The sequence below is a fragment of the Sarcophilus harrisii genome, chromosome 3 (assembly GCF_902635505.1).
Source record: "Sarcophilus harrisii chromosome 3, mSarHar1.11, whole genome shotgun sequence".
In the NCBI taxonomy this organism is placed as follows: Eukaryota; Metazoa; Chordata; class Mammalia; order Dasyuromorphia; family Dasyuridae; genus Sarcophilus; species Sarcophilus harrisii.
In genome coordinates, this window is record NC_045428.1 from 468,624,963 (window position 1) to 468,641,535 (window position 16,573).

A 16,573-nucleotide genomic window follows, 5' to 3' on the forward strand; every position below is an offset into this window, starting at 1 on the left:
ACATTCATTGATGGCTTATTCAATTTCTTTTTCTAAGATTAGGTTATTTAAGTACTTTATTTCCTTTTCTATTAATATGGGCAATTTACATTTTTGCAAATATATTTTTGTAGACATTCATCCGTTGGTATATAACTGGGCAAAATTGCTCCTGATAGCCGTTTTAAATTCCTCTTCATTGATTAGTGAATTCAATCCTTTCATTTTTGATAGTAATTTGGTTTTCCTCTTTACCTTTTAAAATCAAACTAATTAATGATTTTTCTATCTTTTTTATGTTATTTCATGTTTTTTTCATTGTTCTCATTTCAAAAATCATTTTTGATTTCTATAGTCAAATTCCTTTTTTTTGCTCATTGATTTCTGCCTATTTTGTGACTTGGTGTTTTTACTTAAGCTTTTTGTGCTAGGACTCAGGATCTTGCTGCTGGCTTTCACTGGATTTCAGTGCCCAGCTACTAGTTTGCACCGGAGGGTTCCCTTCTGTATTGTGCAGAAGGTCCGGGGCCTCCCAGGTGTCCTGGCTGGGTGTGGAGTTTGACTGCCGGCCTGAACCAGGGTCAGGACCTTGCTGCTGAGTTGCTATGGAAACAAAGTCTTTCTTTTGGCGGGTTCTTGGGGGAGGGATCTCGTTTCTGGCCCGCCCTGTAAGAAGAACCTTGCGGCTGTGTTGCTATGGCAACAAGTCTTTCTGCCGGCTGGCTCTGGGGGAGGGATCTTGTTTCTAGCCGGCCCCAGAGGCGGGGCCTGGCTGCTGCATTGCTATGGAAACAGAGCCTTCTGTTGGCTGGCCGGCCCGGGAGGGGGAGGGATCCGGTGGCTGGCCTGCCCGGGCTCCTAGCGCTTGCTGCTAGGTTGCTATGGAAACAGGGCCTCTCGCCTTCAGGGCCTCGGGTCTGTGATCTTGTTGCGGGGAGGCCCCGGTGCCAGGGTCCCATTGTTGGCTATCCGGCGGGGTGGGGCCGCACTTTCTGGTCAGCTGTCGGGGTCAGCTCTGACCCGTGGCCCGCGCGGATTTTTGTGGTAGGGCCTCGCCGTCCTGCCGCGCTGGTAGGCTTGCCCAGGGGCCTGCGGGCTTGCAGGAAGGCAGGGCCTCACTGGAGCATTGCCCCAGGCTGGAAGCCTGGCCCTGGGCCCCCTGCTGTGAGACCGTCCGTAGCAGTTGCTGCTGCTGCTGCTGCTGCTGCTGCTCCTACTGTTGCTGCCCCCGCGCCGCCGCCGCCGCCGCTGCTGCTCTTGCACTTCTCTCCCCTCCTCCCCATGAGCCTGCCGTTTCCGGACGTGCTGGTAAGCCGCTTCCTTTTTCCTGGATCAATTCTGAGGTGGTTATCCAGTTGTTTGGAGGGGAATTATGGAAAGCTCCGGGGAGTTCCTTCCTCCATCCTCCATCCTCCATCCTCCATCTTGGCGCCGGAAGTCTGAGAGTTAGCATTTTTTCCTTTTGCCAATTTTGCCGGTCCGGCCTTATCCTCAAACTTCAAGGTTGTTTCCGTGTGAATTTCTTCTTCTCATTGATCTGGCTCATTGTTCCGCGTGCATTATGATTTCTTGAATTTCTTCTCAGGAAAAGTGTCTGTTGCTATTCTCTGACCCCTTATCCATTAGAGAATAATCACTATTATTCTTACAGGGTAGTTAGATAATACACTAAATAGATCGCCACTTCTAAAATCAGGAAGACCCGAGTTCCGATATTACCTCAGACATTTACCAGCTGTATGACTCTGGGCAAGTCGCTTATTCCCGTTTGCCTCAGTTTCCCATCTGTGAAATGGACTGGGAGAGAAAGAAGGAAATGGCAAACCACGAAATTATCTTTGCCAAGAAAACCCTAAATTTAGTCACAAAGTGTGTGTGATACAGCAACAACCAAATTGTTCTTACATCTTTGCATCAATTCCTTGTTACATCTTGAACATCAAACTTTTGTAAAGCATTTTTGTAAAGATTTTTCCAATTATCTTTTTCTTGAAGCAGCATTTCTTTTTCTTCCTATAAAAGGTTGTCAGTTTCAATTAATCAAAACTGTCCACTTTACTTTCTGTGATCCCCTTTTGTTTAATTAAGAATTCTTCTCCATCCTTAATTATGCAAATACCTTCAATATTTTTTAAAATGTGTGAAATTGTAGGGCGCATTTTCATTTGAATTGGATTGCAGTATATGGTGAAAGATAATAGTATAAACCATTTTTTTTTTTTTTTTTGATAAACTGCTTTGTTTTTCTCCTTTTTGTTGACTATAGAGCCTTTACTCTAGTAGTTGGTGTCTTTGAATTGTTTATTGTTACTTCTGTGTTTTGCTTAACTGGTCTAATCTGCTGATCAACTTTTTGGAAATTTTTCCTTTGGAAAATGCATTCAATGGAACCAATTGTGAATTTATTTCTTTCTTGAAACTATTTTCCTATTTCCAGAGAAGTGCCCAACTTTCTCCTAAGAACAAATTTACCTAAAAGAAAAATTAGAGGTTTCTCAGAGGCGCATATCACACACACACACACACACACACAGACATACAGACATAAATAGGTTTGGAAGAAAAAACAAGATTCCATTGAGTTCAAACAAAATAATATCCATGATCAACCTTTACATTAAAAAAAAAACAACCAACCAAAAAAACCAAAAAAACAGTTCTTTTATCCTTATGTGAACTCTGCCCAAGTCACTTTCTGATGTTTTCATCAGTTTGGTTAGTAGGGAAGAATCTCAGGTTGAATAGAAAATCTGTGTTGTATTACTGTATAACTTGTCATAGTTCTTTTTCAAATCCAATATAATCAACAAACAGGTATGGAGTGCTTACCATATAACCATTTGTTATTTTGGATTAATTTTAATTACTATTTACTTCCTGAAGCCAGCTGTTCTTGAGTTCCACACTATTTTGTACTCTCCTACTCCCCAAAAAGTTACTTTTTATATGCATATGTGTTGATTTCCCCAGTCCAGTGTAAGCTTCCCGAAGGCAGGACTGTTTTGTTTTTGTCTTTTTTTTTTTTTTTTTTTTCATTTCTAGTGACTTCCAGATTCCCTGGTACTTAGTAAGTGCTTAATAAATTCCAGAAGACCTGAATAGATTGTTGAATTGAGTTGAATTCATTGAATTGCCTAAATTTATTTCTAGAAATTAGGTAGAAAAAGGGCCTACTTTCTTTCAGATCTCTGCCCCTGGGAATTTTCCAGGGATTTGATTTGGCTTTTCTTCAAACGGTGGTAAATTAACATGGGGAGAAGAGGAGAGAGTGTGGGCAGGAATCAGGAAGATTTGAGTTCAAATTCTATATAAGTAGCTATGACTTTGGAGGAGTCTTTTAATCTCTTCAACTATTCCCTATTGTATAAAATGGGAGTGACAGCACCTACCTCACAGAATTATTGTGAGGATCAAATAAGCTAATATTTGTAAAATATTTTGTAAACTTTAAAGTACCATATAACTGATTATTATTGCTATTGCTATTCATTATTATTATTAAGTGGGCAAGAATCAAGTGAATCAAAGTGATGAAAGATATAAACATGATCCTGCAATGCTGAGGACCAATGTCCATCTAACGAATATGGTATGGGAATCAATTCAGAAATATGTGATGCCAAATATATTATATTTCTTGTCTTCTTAATGGATGAGAGAAAAAATTTAGGGAGGGAGAGAATTTGGAATTGAAAGTAAAAATAAAGAAATCAAATATGAATTCCACATTGTAAATAAGAATGGGAAGAGGAGAGGAGAAAAGGAATATTTATATAGCACCTACTGTGTGGCAGGCTGTGTGCTAAGTGCTTATTATTTAGTTGTAAATTACTCTTCATAATCCTTTGTACACAGACTGGCAGGCCCTTATGTCCTTCACGATCTCTTGAAGTTAGTCCACCCTCATATTCATTATTTTAATGACATTTATCCATCACAGTTTCAACTGTCCCCTTTTCCCTTTGCCTTCAATCGTTCCCAACATAAGGGGTTTTTCCATCAAGTTCTGTCATCTGTCTCTTGAAGTCAGTCCAACATCACATTCATTACTTATGACATTATCCATTTCATCCTCTGCTGTCCCCTTTGCCTTCAATCTTTCCCAGTATTAGGAGTTTTTCCTTCAAGTTCCATCCATCTTCTCATTATGTGACCAAAATATGTTTTTATCTCATTTGATATTCACAATAACACTGGGTGGTGGTAGATAAGGAAATTGAGGAAATCAGAAGTTAAATAACTTGCTCAAGGTCACCCAGATAGTAAATGTCTTAGGCAGTATATTTGAACTCAGATGTTCCTGACTGCAAGGCCCAATATTCTATCCAACTGCTCCTTAGGTAGCCCAAAGGAACAGCACACTGACCCTAAGTTGGGCCAGTGCAATGAAGGATGATTGGATGATTGGCCAGTTAGTTGTAACTGAACTATGATGAGTATGGACTGTCTAGGGCCTTTTCGAATGGTTTACTTCTTTGTAGTTTCTATCCTACCAGATTTTTATTTTTTAGGTTGCAGAGTGACTGTGATCACAAATGGAAATTTTCAGTATTGAGCACAGTGTAAGTAATGCACCAAGCTGAGAAGGAAACCAGATTCTAATTTTCATTTTGCTATTAATGAATTGGAACGTTAGAAGAGCTTCTCTGGGCTTCTTTTTCTCCATCTATAAAATGGAAGTAGGAAGTGTCCTTTCCAGAATCCAAGTCCTGTGAGTCTACAAAGCAGTTAAATAATTGTTTAGGTAGAGCCTTGGATATGAATGAGTGAGTTTTTCATCATTCTCTGACTCATAAAAATGACAGGTTTTGAAGAAAATATGCCAACTTAGGAAAGGAGAAAAATCACAGGAAGTCAATTAAAGCATACAGTGGATAACTCAGCTGGGCAGTGCCCATTTTAAAATCTGAAGCATCTATAAACATTTGGAAACCTAAGACTTTGATGCCTTACAAGAACAACCATCATCTTGTCCTAGTATTATATCATACCGTTTCAAGAGGTTGTGAGAATTTAAGAGAAAAACAAATTAGAAATGAAAGCAGAGAATCCTCTTCAGATTTTTGTCCATAGCATTGTCTCCCTGTAACTGGGTTACTTTTCAAAGGCAAAAGTTATTAAAAGGCTTGAAGAACAGACTTGACTATTTTGCAAGCAAGGGATTTATGCCTGTTTAATGAAATCAGCCAGGGTAGGACAGATTGAAAATGGGATTTCAAAAGTGGCTCTCACTTTTGGTGCCTTGAAAAAGCAGATTACAAGCCAAATGTGCAGGATTCCTACAGCATGCAGAAAATGAAGAAAGCATCTGTGAACTACTTTCCTTATTCACTATTGCAGTGGTTAAGAAACAGACCCTCAGGGCAAACAGACAGAGTTTTTGAGGCAGTGAGGTATGGTGGGAAAATCAGTAAACTGAGGTTAGAATCCCAGCTTTTGTGTACTCATTACCTTTGGGCCTTAGATTCCTAATCCATAAAATGAAAAAATTGAACTAGGTAGTGTCTGAGGTCCCTTTCAAATCCTGATATATGATCCTATTAATTTTGCTTCTCAGTAATTCATTTTCCTCATTCTTAGAATCAGGATGGAAATCCTTTTAATACTTATCCCATAGGATTGTTGCGAGGAAAGCTCTCTGTTAACCCTAAAGCATTAGGAAAATGTCAATTAAGGGAAGCTAAATGGTGCAGTGGATAGTGTTGGGCCTGGAGTCTGGAAAACTCATCTTCCTGAGTTTAAATCTGACTTCAGACATTTGGTAGCTGTGTGACCCTAGACAAGTCATTCTTTATCTTGTTTGTCTCAGTTTCCTTATCTGGAAAATGAACTAGAGAAGGAAATGGCAAACCAGTTCAGTATTTTTTCCAAGAAAACTCCTGTTATGAAGAGTAGAACACTATTGAAAATGACTGAGCAACAACAAAAAATGTGAGTTATTTTTTCATTTTCATTTTCAATCTGTATTGGTAGAAGGAATTCCCACTGGAGAGGGGAATGGAAAGAAATAAGGATTTATATAGCCCTTGCTGTGGGACAGGCACTGTGCAAAAGTACTTTATAAAAATTATCTCATTTGATACGACAAAAATCTTGTGAAGTAGATGCTGTTATTATCCTCATTTTATAGTTAAGGAAACTGAGGCAAAAAAGATAATAAGTGACAGGGTCACACAGCTAGGAAGTCTTTGAGGGCAGATTGGGACTTGCCTTTCTGGCTCCTGGCCCAGGCCTCTGTCAGCTGCACCAGCTAGCTGTTTCTGCTACACAAGGAGTTCCCTAGTCATCAAAGCGTGGATATTACTTAGGAATATTTTCCACACTTACTAATTAAAATTCAAATCTGCTTGGAGGGGACTTAGAAGAGGCAGGATGTAAGGGATGCTGCCTTAGGAATCATGAGCTCATCGTCTTTGGATCCCTTTATATTTTAAATGCTTGCAGCAGAGCTCAGGGAATAAATTTATGCAAAATAATACTGAATTTAAGAATCAAGAAAACCTGAGTTCCAGTGGGGCAAGTCACTTAAATTCTCTGATCTTCAGTTTCCTTAACTTGTAAAAAATGAAAATATTGGGCTCAGTGAACTCTTTTAAATTTATATGTGATCCTTAGACATTAAGAAGCTAAACAAGTCTTCTTTTTACTCCATGGTAAGTGGGTGCCCACTCACATCAAAGTTCATATGGTGGACTGCATCTGAGTGTGGCTTTGCATTCTCTTGAAGTCTGGGATCTCACTGGCCAGAGCCCTCTTGCACCTGTTATAGTAGGCTGAGCCAGGGTGTGACAGGCTTTACATGCCAAGCTATGGAATTTCCACTTTATCCAAGAGGTACCCAGGTTCTTGAATGAAAGCACAGGTTCCTGTGCTTTAGAAAGACTGTTTTGGTGACTTTGTGGGGGATGGATTCGAAAAGACAGAAAGTAACCAGGCTATAATTGTAGTGGATTGATCAATTTCAACAAACATTTTTTAAAGCACCTACTATTGTGCTAAGTGTTGAGGATACAAAAGGAGGTAAATGACAGTCCCTGCCCTAGAGGAACTCCCAATCTAGTGGGAGAGATACCCTGTAAATAAAGATATCCAAACAAGTTATATATACAGCAAATAGCAAATAATTAACAGAAGGAAGGAAAGCACAGGAATTAAGAATTGGAAAAGATTTCCTGTAAAAGTTGAGATTTTAACTGAGCCTTAAAGGAAGCCAGGGAGGTCAGTAGACAGAGATAAAGAGGGTGAGCATGGGGGACAGCCAGAGGAAATTCCCAGAACCAGAAGATGGATTACCTCATTTATAGATCTCGGTCACTGGATCAATGAGGATGTGGTAACAAAAATACTGGGAAGGTAGAAGGAGTCGAGGTTATGAAGGGGTTTGAAAATGCCAGGACATTTTATATTTGATGTTAGTGGGGATAGGAAGCCACTGGTGTTAAGTTAGGAGGGTGACATGATCAGACATGTACTTTAGAAAAGTCATTTTTAGTAGCTGGATGGAGGATGCATTAGTTGGGGAAAGACTTGAGACTGGTAGAGCTACCAGCTGGTGTTGCGTAAAGTGTGAGATGATGGGATGTCTGCACTAGAATGGAGATGGCATCAGAGGAGAGAAAGGAGGGAATTTGGGAAATAGTTCAGGTGAGAGGTGATGAGAACATGGACCAGGGCAGTATCTGACTGATTGGAAGAAAGTGGGAAAATGAGAGCAAAATTGTAAAGAATCCAAAAGACTGCAAGGGAATGCATATGAAGAATGAGGGAAATGAAAGTCCTTCCTAAGCTGCAATGAAATTGAAAAACTGGTTGATTTAGAAGGATTGTGAAATCCTTTATCCAAAAAATTTCTACATAGGATAGATTTGGAGGGAAGATAATGAGCGGGGATGTTTATGATGATAATCCTTAAGGATATCCAGTTGGAGTAGGGAAATGTCTAGCAGGGAGCTGATGATGAGACCTCCAGTTACAGATTATGAGTGATAAAATCATAAGCTTATAGAGTTTGAATTCTCATACCATCTCATTTTTAGTCTTTCATTTTATAAACAAAAAGGCTATGGCCCAGGAAAGGGAATTAACTTGTCAAAGATTATATAAACAATTATATAGCACCAACAAGAGGGGGCTACAGAAAGATTTTAATAGAAGTAACCATGACAAAGCGGTAATAAGAGGGAATTTTATATCCTTAGAGGCTTACTTGAATAAAACAGAGAAAGAAAAGATTAATGAATTGGGCTTGCAACTAAAAAAACTAAAAAAAGACCAAATTAAAAACCCCCAATCAAATACTAAATTGGAAATTCTAAAATTAAAAGGAGAAATTAAAAATATTGAAAGTAAAAAACTATTGAACTAATTAATAAAACTAAGAGTTGGTTCTATGAAAAAGCCAATAAAATAGATAAGCCTTTGGTAAATCTGATTAGAAAAAGGAGGGAGGAAAATGAAATTAGTAGTCTTAAAAATGAAAAGGGAGAACTTTCCACCAATGAAGAGGAAATTAGAGAAATAATAAGGAGTTATTTTGCTCAACTTTATGCCAATAAATTTGATAACCTAAGTGAAATGGATGACTACCCAAAAATACAGACTTCCCAGACTAACAGAGAAAGAAGTAAATTGCTTGAATAGTCCCATTTCAGAAAAAGAAATAGAACAGGCAATTAAACAACTCCCTAAGAAAAAATCCCCAGGACCAGATGGATTTACATGTGAATTTTACCAAACATTTAAAGAACAATTGGCCCCAATGCTATATAAATTATTTGATAAAATAGGGAATGAAGGAGTCCTACCAAATTCCTTCTATGACACAGACATGGTACTGATACCTAAACCAGGTAGGCTGAAAACAGAGAAAGAAAATTATAGACCAATCTCCTAATGAATATTGATGCTAAAATCTTAAATAAGATATTAGCAAAAGACTACAGAAAATCATCTCCAAGATAATACACTATGATCAAGTAGGATTTATACCAGGAATGCAGGGCTGGTTCAATATTAGGAAAACTATCAATATAATTGGCCATGTCAATAACCAAATTAACAAAAACCATATGATCATCTCAATAGATGCAGAAAAAGCATTTGATAAAATCCAACATCCATTCCTATTAAAAACACTTGAGAGTATAGGAATAAATGGACTTTTCCTTAAAATAATCAGCAGCATCTATTTAAAACCATCAGTAAGCATCATATGTAATGGAGACAAACTGCAACCATTCCCAATAAGATCTGGAGTGAAACAAGGTTGCCCACTATCACTCTACATTATTTAATATTGTATTAGAAACGCTTAGCTATAGCAATAAGAGCTGAGAAAGAGATTAAAGGAATAAGAATAGGCAATGAGGAAGCCAAATTATCACTCTTTGCCGATGACATGATGGTATACTTAGAGAACCCCAGAGATTCTGCTAAAAAGTTATTAGAAATAATCCACAACTTTAGCAAAGTTGCTGGTTATAAAATAAACCCACATAAGTCATCAGCGTTCTTATATATCACTAACAAAATCCAACAGTCAGAGTTACAAAGAGAAATTCCATTTAAAGTAACTACTGATAATATAAAATATTTAGGAATCTATCTGCCAAGGGAAAATCAGAAACTTTATGAGCAAAATTACAGACCACTTTTCACACAAATTAAGTCTGATCTAACCAATTGGAAAAATATTAAATGCTCTTGATAGGGTGAGCAAATATAATAAAGATGACAATATTACCTAAACTAATCTATTTATTTAGCGCTATACCAATCAGACTCCAAAAAACTATTTTAATGACCTAGAAAAAATAACAACAAAGTTCATATGGAAAAACAAAAGGTCAAGAATTTCAAGGGAATTAATGAAAAAAAAATCAAATGAAGGTGGCTTAGCTGTACCAGATCTAAAACTATACTATAGAGCAGCAGTTACCAAAACTATTTGGTATTGGCTAAGGAATAGATTAGTTGATCAGTGGAATAGATTAGGTTCAAGGGATAAAACAGTCAACAAATATAGCAACCTAGTCTTTGACAAACCCAAAGATCCCAGCTTTGGGATAAGAACTTACTGTTTGATAAAATTGCTGGGAAAATTGGAAACTAATATGGCAGAAACTAGGCATTGATCCATACTTAACGCCATGATACCAAGATAAGGTCAAAATGGGTTCATGACCTAGGCATAAAGAATGAAATTATTAATAAATTAGAGGAACATAGGATAGTTTACCTCTCAGACCTGTGGAAGGGAAGGTTTTATGACCAAAGCAGAACTAGAGATCAGTACTGATCACAAAATAGAAAATTTCAATTATACCAAACTGAAAAGTTTTGTACAAACAAAACTAATGCAGAAAAGATTAGAAGGGAAGCAATAAACTGGGAAAATATTTTTACAGTCAAAGGTTCTGATAAAGGCCTCATTTCCAAAATATATAGAGAATTAACTCTAATTTATAAAAAATCAAGCCATTCTCCAATTGAAAAATGGTCAAAGGATATGAACAGACAATTCTCAGATGAAGAAATTGAAACTATTTCTAGTCATATGAAAAGATGCTCCAAGTCATTATTAATCAGAGAAATGCAAATTAAGACAACTCTAAGATACCACTACACACCTGTCAGATTGGCTAAGATGACAGGAAAAAATAATGATGATTGTTGGAGGATGTGGGAAAACTGGGACATTGATTCATTGTTGGTGGAGTTGTGACGAATCCAACCATTTTGGAGAGTAGTTTGGAACTATGCTCAAAAAGTTATCAAACTGTGCATACCCTTTGATCCAGCAGTGTTACTACTGGGATTATATCCCAAAGAGATTATAAAGAAGGGAAAGGGACCTGTATGTGCACGAATGTTTGTGGCAGCCCTTTTTGTAGTGGCTAGAAACTGGAAACTGAATGGATGTCCATCAGTTGGAGAATGGCTGAATAAATTTGGTATATGAAAATTATGGAATATTACTGTTCTGTAAGAAATGACCAACAGGATGATTTCAGAAAGGCCTGGAGAGACTTACACGAACTGATGCTGAGTGAAATGAGCAGGACCAGGAGATCATTATATCCTTCAACAACAATACTAGATGATGACTAGTCCTGATGGATCAGGCCATCCTCAGCAACAAGATCAACCAAATCATTTCTAATGGAGCAGTAATGAACTGAACTAACTATACCCAGAAAAAGAACTCTGGGAGATGACTAAAAACCATTACATTGAATTCCCAGTCCCTATATTTATGCACACCTGCATCTTTGATTTCCTTCACAAGCTAATTGTACAATAATTCAGAGTCTGATTCTTTTGTACAGCAAAATAATGTTTTGGTCATGTATACTTATTGTGTATCTAAGTTATATTTTAATATATTTAACATCTACTGATCATCCTGCCATTTAGGGGAGGGGGTGGGGGGGGTAAGAGGTGAAAAATTGGAACAAGAGGTTTGGCAATTGTTAATGCTGTAAAGTTACCCATGTATATATCCTGTAAATTAAAGGCTATTAAATAAAAAAAAAAAAAAAAAAAAAAAAAGTAACCATGAACTCTGAAAAAATTTTAAAAGTAGAGATGAGAAGGGTGTACTTGCTACATAGGCAGGACAGCCCATTTATTTTATACCTGAGGAAAAGGAGAACCAAACATTTGTCCAGCATTACATAGAACTGGGGCCAGAATTTAAGTTTTTGTGACTTAAAACTGGGTATGCTACATTAACCCACTATCATCCACAAGTTCAGTAGAAGCCTTTTGGGGGATTTAAGACTGTCTGGAATGCATTTATAATGAACTTCATTAATAGTGGTATGATTTCAAGGGCTGAATCAATTTCTTCTCCTCACCTTTAATGCTTCCTTTTATCTGATACTGATCTTAAGTAACATTTTGTCCCATGTTAAAATGATCTTTGCCTCATAACTATCATGACCCCTATGCAAAAGTTTATAAAATCCTTTCTTGAGAAGTAACCTAATATGCCCCCAAAATAACCATCAATATTTTTTATACTGTTTTACAATTTGCAAAGTGTTTTACATGTATTATCTCATTTGATCCTTTCTATAGCCCTGGGATACAGTTGTTATGGATATTGTTATCCCCTTTCTAAAGATAAGGAAACAGAGGTTTATAGAGGTTAAATAATTTGTCAGCAACTAGTAAGTAACAGAAGTAGCATTTGAAACACAATTTTCCAGCCTCTTAAGTCTAGCACAATATCAGAATCATGATAGAAAAGCCTAGGACATCAGACATTAATCTTATATGCCCTGTGTTCAGGGCCCCTTAACTATTAGGAGTTACCAGTTAGATGTGTGGTCGCTAAGGGACATGGTGCCTATGATTGAAAGAATTTGTTACTAATTAGGTACTGCCCACTCCTACCCAGCTGGGTTGTTGTGCTAAAATTCTTTGCATGTCCCAGCTTGAACCCCTAAAAGCAGGATACCAAACAGAACTAGCTTTATGGCCTTGAGGGTTGAAAGCAGGGATATAGAGAGACGTGCACATTTCCGGGATTTGTGCCTAGCTCTTAAACACCTCACTGAAATTGGATCTGGACCCTCTTGCGGATTCCAGAGTCCTAGAAAGTAAGCTATAAATATCCATAGGGAATTGGAGATGAGTCTACTTTGAGCTTCTCGGTTCAGGGTGTCACTTCCAGGCTTAATAAATAGGTTCTCCCTACTGGTTTCTAATTATTCATCTGCTCATCTTATAGGCATGAAAGATTGGGGGGGGGAACCCCAAACATTTCAGGCCAGTTTTATTTCATATGAAACCCCTTAGGAACTCTCCTTCAAGGTTACAAGGCATCTGAATCTGAACCTTTCCTATATTTGCAAACAGCTCTGCACAATATATTTAAGATGTTATTTCTCACCCTTCTTCCAGTTGTCCATGGTTGTTTTATTGTTATTTTTTGATGATGAACAGTTTTTTCATTCTGAACCTGACCATTCTTACTGTATTTTCTTCTTTCCACTTTTCTTCTTCTGTCAACGCATTCACACTTCTATCAAAATATTTATTTGAAGACTTGTCAAATGAATGACTCAGGTATCAATTTATGGTGTGATTTGTGACCCCAGAGTGATAAATTTGTGGGGAACCATAGAAGTCATCAGGCCCAAACCACTACTTTTCAGGTGAGGAAACTGAGATTCAGAGTTGTTAAATGTTTTTCTCAGAATCACTCAGCTTATAAGTATCCAAAGCAAGATTAGACTATCCCAGCTTTTTAACCTATAGTTTGAGACCCATATGGAATCTCATGACGAATGTGGGGGTCTTGAAATTATGATTTATTATTAGTAAATGTTTGAATTATATACCTCTATACCCAGGGTTATGTAAAAATTTTTCAGACAAAAAAGGAGCCACAAATGGAAAAAGTTTTAAGTCCTAGGCTAGAAGAATGAGATTAGTTCTCAGAATGCCAGGTTTAGAATTGGAGTGGACCTTTGATGTCAATCATCCAACCTAAAACCTTTCATTATACAAATAAGGAAATGGAATACTAGAGAAGTAGCTTGATTTGTCCAAAATCATATATATATGTAGTAAGTTTTAGAGTTGGGATTTAAACCCAGGCCTTCAGACCCCTAATCCATCTCCCTTTTCTATTGTACCATGTTGGTTGGTGTTTGTCCTTTCTGTATTTTATCTACAATGAATACAGAAAATAAAAATCATCAAAAATAATAGAAATTTTAGCATGAGATCATCATAGATGAATATAGAAGGAGGAAGGAAAGTTTAAATTTTAGCATGAGAACGAAGTAAGCATGGCTAAGATGAAATTTCATTTAAGACTGAGTTTTTTTTAATACTTCTTTGTATTAGGAGTTTAACATTCAATAGGTTTTATCTTAGAATCCATTAGGTTTTTAAGAGATGTTAGTTAACACTTTCTATTGTCTTGCTCATCTATCAATCTCATAAACAAGAATTTATTTAGCACCTTCTGTGTGCCATGTGCTGGAGATACAGAGGCAGAAATGAAACAAATCCCTGCCCTCTAGGAGTTTAAATACTCCTGGGGAGATGGTGTGTACATCTATATACATGTATGCAAACACACACATGTAAAATAATGCTAAAGATAAAGGGGGGAGGGGGAGGGTATTTGAGCCCAGACAATGAAGAAAGGTCTTCTGGGGAAGGCAGGGCTCTAGAATGGGAGGAGGCGGCAGCCAGGGCTGCATTCCAGCTAGGGTAAAAGTAAGGAGAAAGAAAGAGTTCTGTACCTAGTATCAGTAAGAGAGCCAGTCTGACTGGATCGAACTTGAGTGCCTGGAGAGGAGGAATATGCAGAAAGGCAGTATGTATGCAGGCCATAAAAGGCTCAGATGTCAGAGAAATCTCTATTTGATTCTAGAGGTCGCCAGAGAGCCCCAGAGAAAACCAGATGGAAAAAGCAGACTAGAACCAGGCTTCTTGACCCTTACTAAAATTAAAATCAGAGACACTCAAGGTAAAAAACAAAAAGTATTTTTTATGATCTCAGGAAAGGGCAACTCCCAACAGACAATCAGTAGAGGAGTGCAGTGTACAAGCTGCAAACAGATTACATAAGCCCTAAGGGAGAAGCCCCCATCCCCTTCTGACCTTTTCTCCCATTGGCTGGAGGAGTCCAGGTTTACATCCTAATTCAAAATCTATCCAGAGACAAAAAAAATCTAACTGAAGGAGAATGTAAATTTATCAGCTTTTAGCTGTAGCTCAACTTGTTTTTGCAAAATCTCAAATCACAATTAGGGCCTGTAATGCTGGAGAAATTGAGCAAGATAGAGATTAGGGAGTATTTAATAGTTTATTTAATGGAGAGATTTACTGGGACCAAATGGATCCATTGTTTGGTCCCAGGGCTCAATGAGACTATTGTCTCAAAGAATCCAGCAGGGAATGTCAGATACAAGATTCTTTGTAGGGTAACAAGAACAGTGACATAATGGGGGGGGGGGAGACACCTAGGATGACATAATGGGAGGTACTGGAGAGGCTCCTGATATTCTAATGATGTGTAAAATGGATAAAGACCTTTATCCCATCAAACATTAAGAGGGAATAAGTATAGCCTGAAGTCTAAGATATAAGACCTTTATCCTAACTTTAAGAGGGAATGGTATAACCTGAGGCAGAGTAACTGAATAGGACAATTAGGGAAACTGGGTCAGCACATTAAAAGAGAACTGTGGCACAACAGGCCTAGGCAAAGGTCACATTCTTATGAGACTTTGCTCAGTTTATCCCATTCAGTTTCCAATCAGCTTTTGAGCTTCATCTGTGTTAAATAATCAAATTATATTTAAAATACACTGGGGACCTTGATATCTAAAAGATTGAGGAATGGCAGAGTAGAAGAGGAATGTCTTCTCAAGAACTTTGCCTCTTTATTCTTTCCTATCCCATAATGAGTTCTCTTTCCTCTACCTCATCTTCTAATTAGAATATCAGCCTCTTGAAGACAAAGATTTTTTAACACCTAGTAGGCTTTTAAGAGAGTTTAGTTACTCCTAATATCTTCCTCATTCCTATCCAAGGCACCTTAGAGCAATAAATGTCCCTACAGTTGTTTGATTGGGCTTTTGGGACAGCTTAATCCCCCACCTCAGAAAATGGATTAGTGCAGTGAACTGGATTTAGAAGGGGGCATTTTTTTTCACACTTGCTAATTAAGTTCAATAGCAGCTTGTATGTAGACAAGTTGTCACATTGCCCAAGAATGTACAGGCTTGTTGTGTGAACTCAGTAAAAATACTGTGAATTTCAATTGCCTGCGAATTAGGGTTAAATTCAAATTACAAATATAGTGAAAATTGCTGTATTGCGAAGATCTCAAGGGATGTGAAGAGTTAGAATAAATAAGACGAGGATCAGTGATTTTTCTTTCCCATGGATAAATATAGGAGGGAGGAAAAAGCTTTAATTTTTAGAATGACGATGAAGTAAGCATGGCTAAGACTTAAGTTTCAGAGAGGCTAATATCTGTAAAAGAAGAGGAGAGGAGGTGGTATTTTAAGGGAGAAAAATCGATCAGCATTGGGGGAAGGCTACTGGATAGGGGCTTTCATTATCCCCAGGCAATTCTCCAAAATGTATCCTGGACAAGTGCTAGGTGAACAAGACCAATGTACACTATATAGAGAGATATATATAGATGGATGGGTGGATAGATTAAATAGACAGATTTGAGATGATTTTCCTCCCCCCTTTCTCTCTCCCCCTCTCCATCCTTTCCTCTCTCTGATATGGAGTACACATATCTTTATTATGCTGTTTTGTATATGCATCTAACATATATATGCACACCTATATCTCTGTATAGGCCCACATATTTCGCCTAGATTTAGATGGTCTTAAATCTCAGCTCCCAACTTTGCCACTTATTACTTATCATATGACCTTTGCTGAGATGCTTAACCCACCTAGTCGTCATTTTCTTTATCTACAAAATAACAGGCTTATACTAACTGGCCTCTAAGTTCCCTTCTAGCATTAATTCTTGGGACTTTAAGCCTCTCCATAATTCATTGTCTTTAAGAACAAGATAAGAGTAATCATCCTGATCTGCCCT

At 37.7% G+C, this 16,573-nt stretch overlaps 1 protein-coding gene across 3 annotated transcripts in view; it reads left to right on the forward strand.

Annotated features, from left to right (window-relative positions):
• Positions 1-566: 566 nt before the first annotated feature.
• The window catches only part of LOC100920717 (nuclear pore glycoprotein p62-like), a 37,471-nt gene continuing 21,464 nt past the window's right edge, over positions 567-16,573 (forward strand). For 2 of the 3 annotated variants that reach the window (XM_031961035.1, XM_023499510.2), the window contains exon 1: positions 765-1,287. The gene's annotated coding sequence lies outside the window, so the exon portion shown is untranslated. Of the gene's footprint in view, positions 1,288-16,573 lie in introns of all 3 variants that reach the window. The other variant, XR_004233187.1, reaches the window with a different exon arrangement.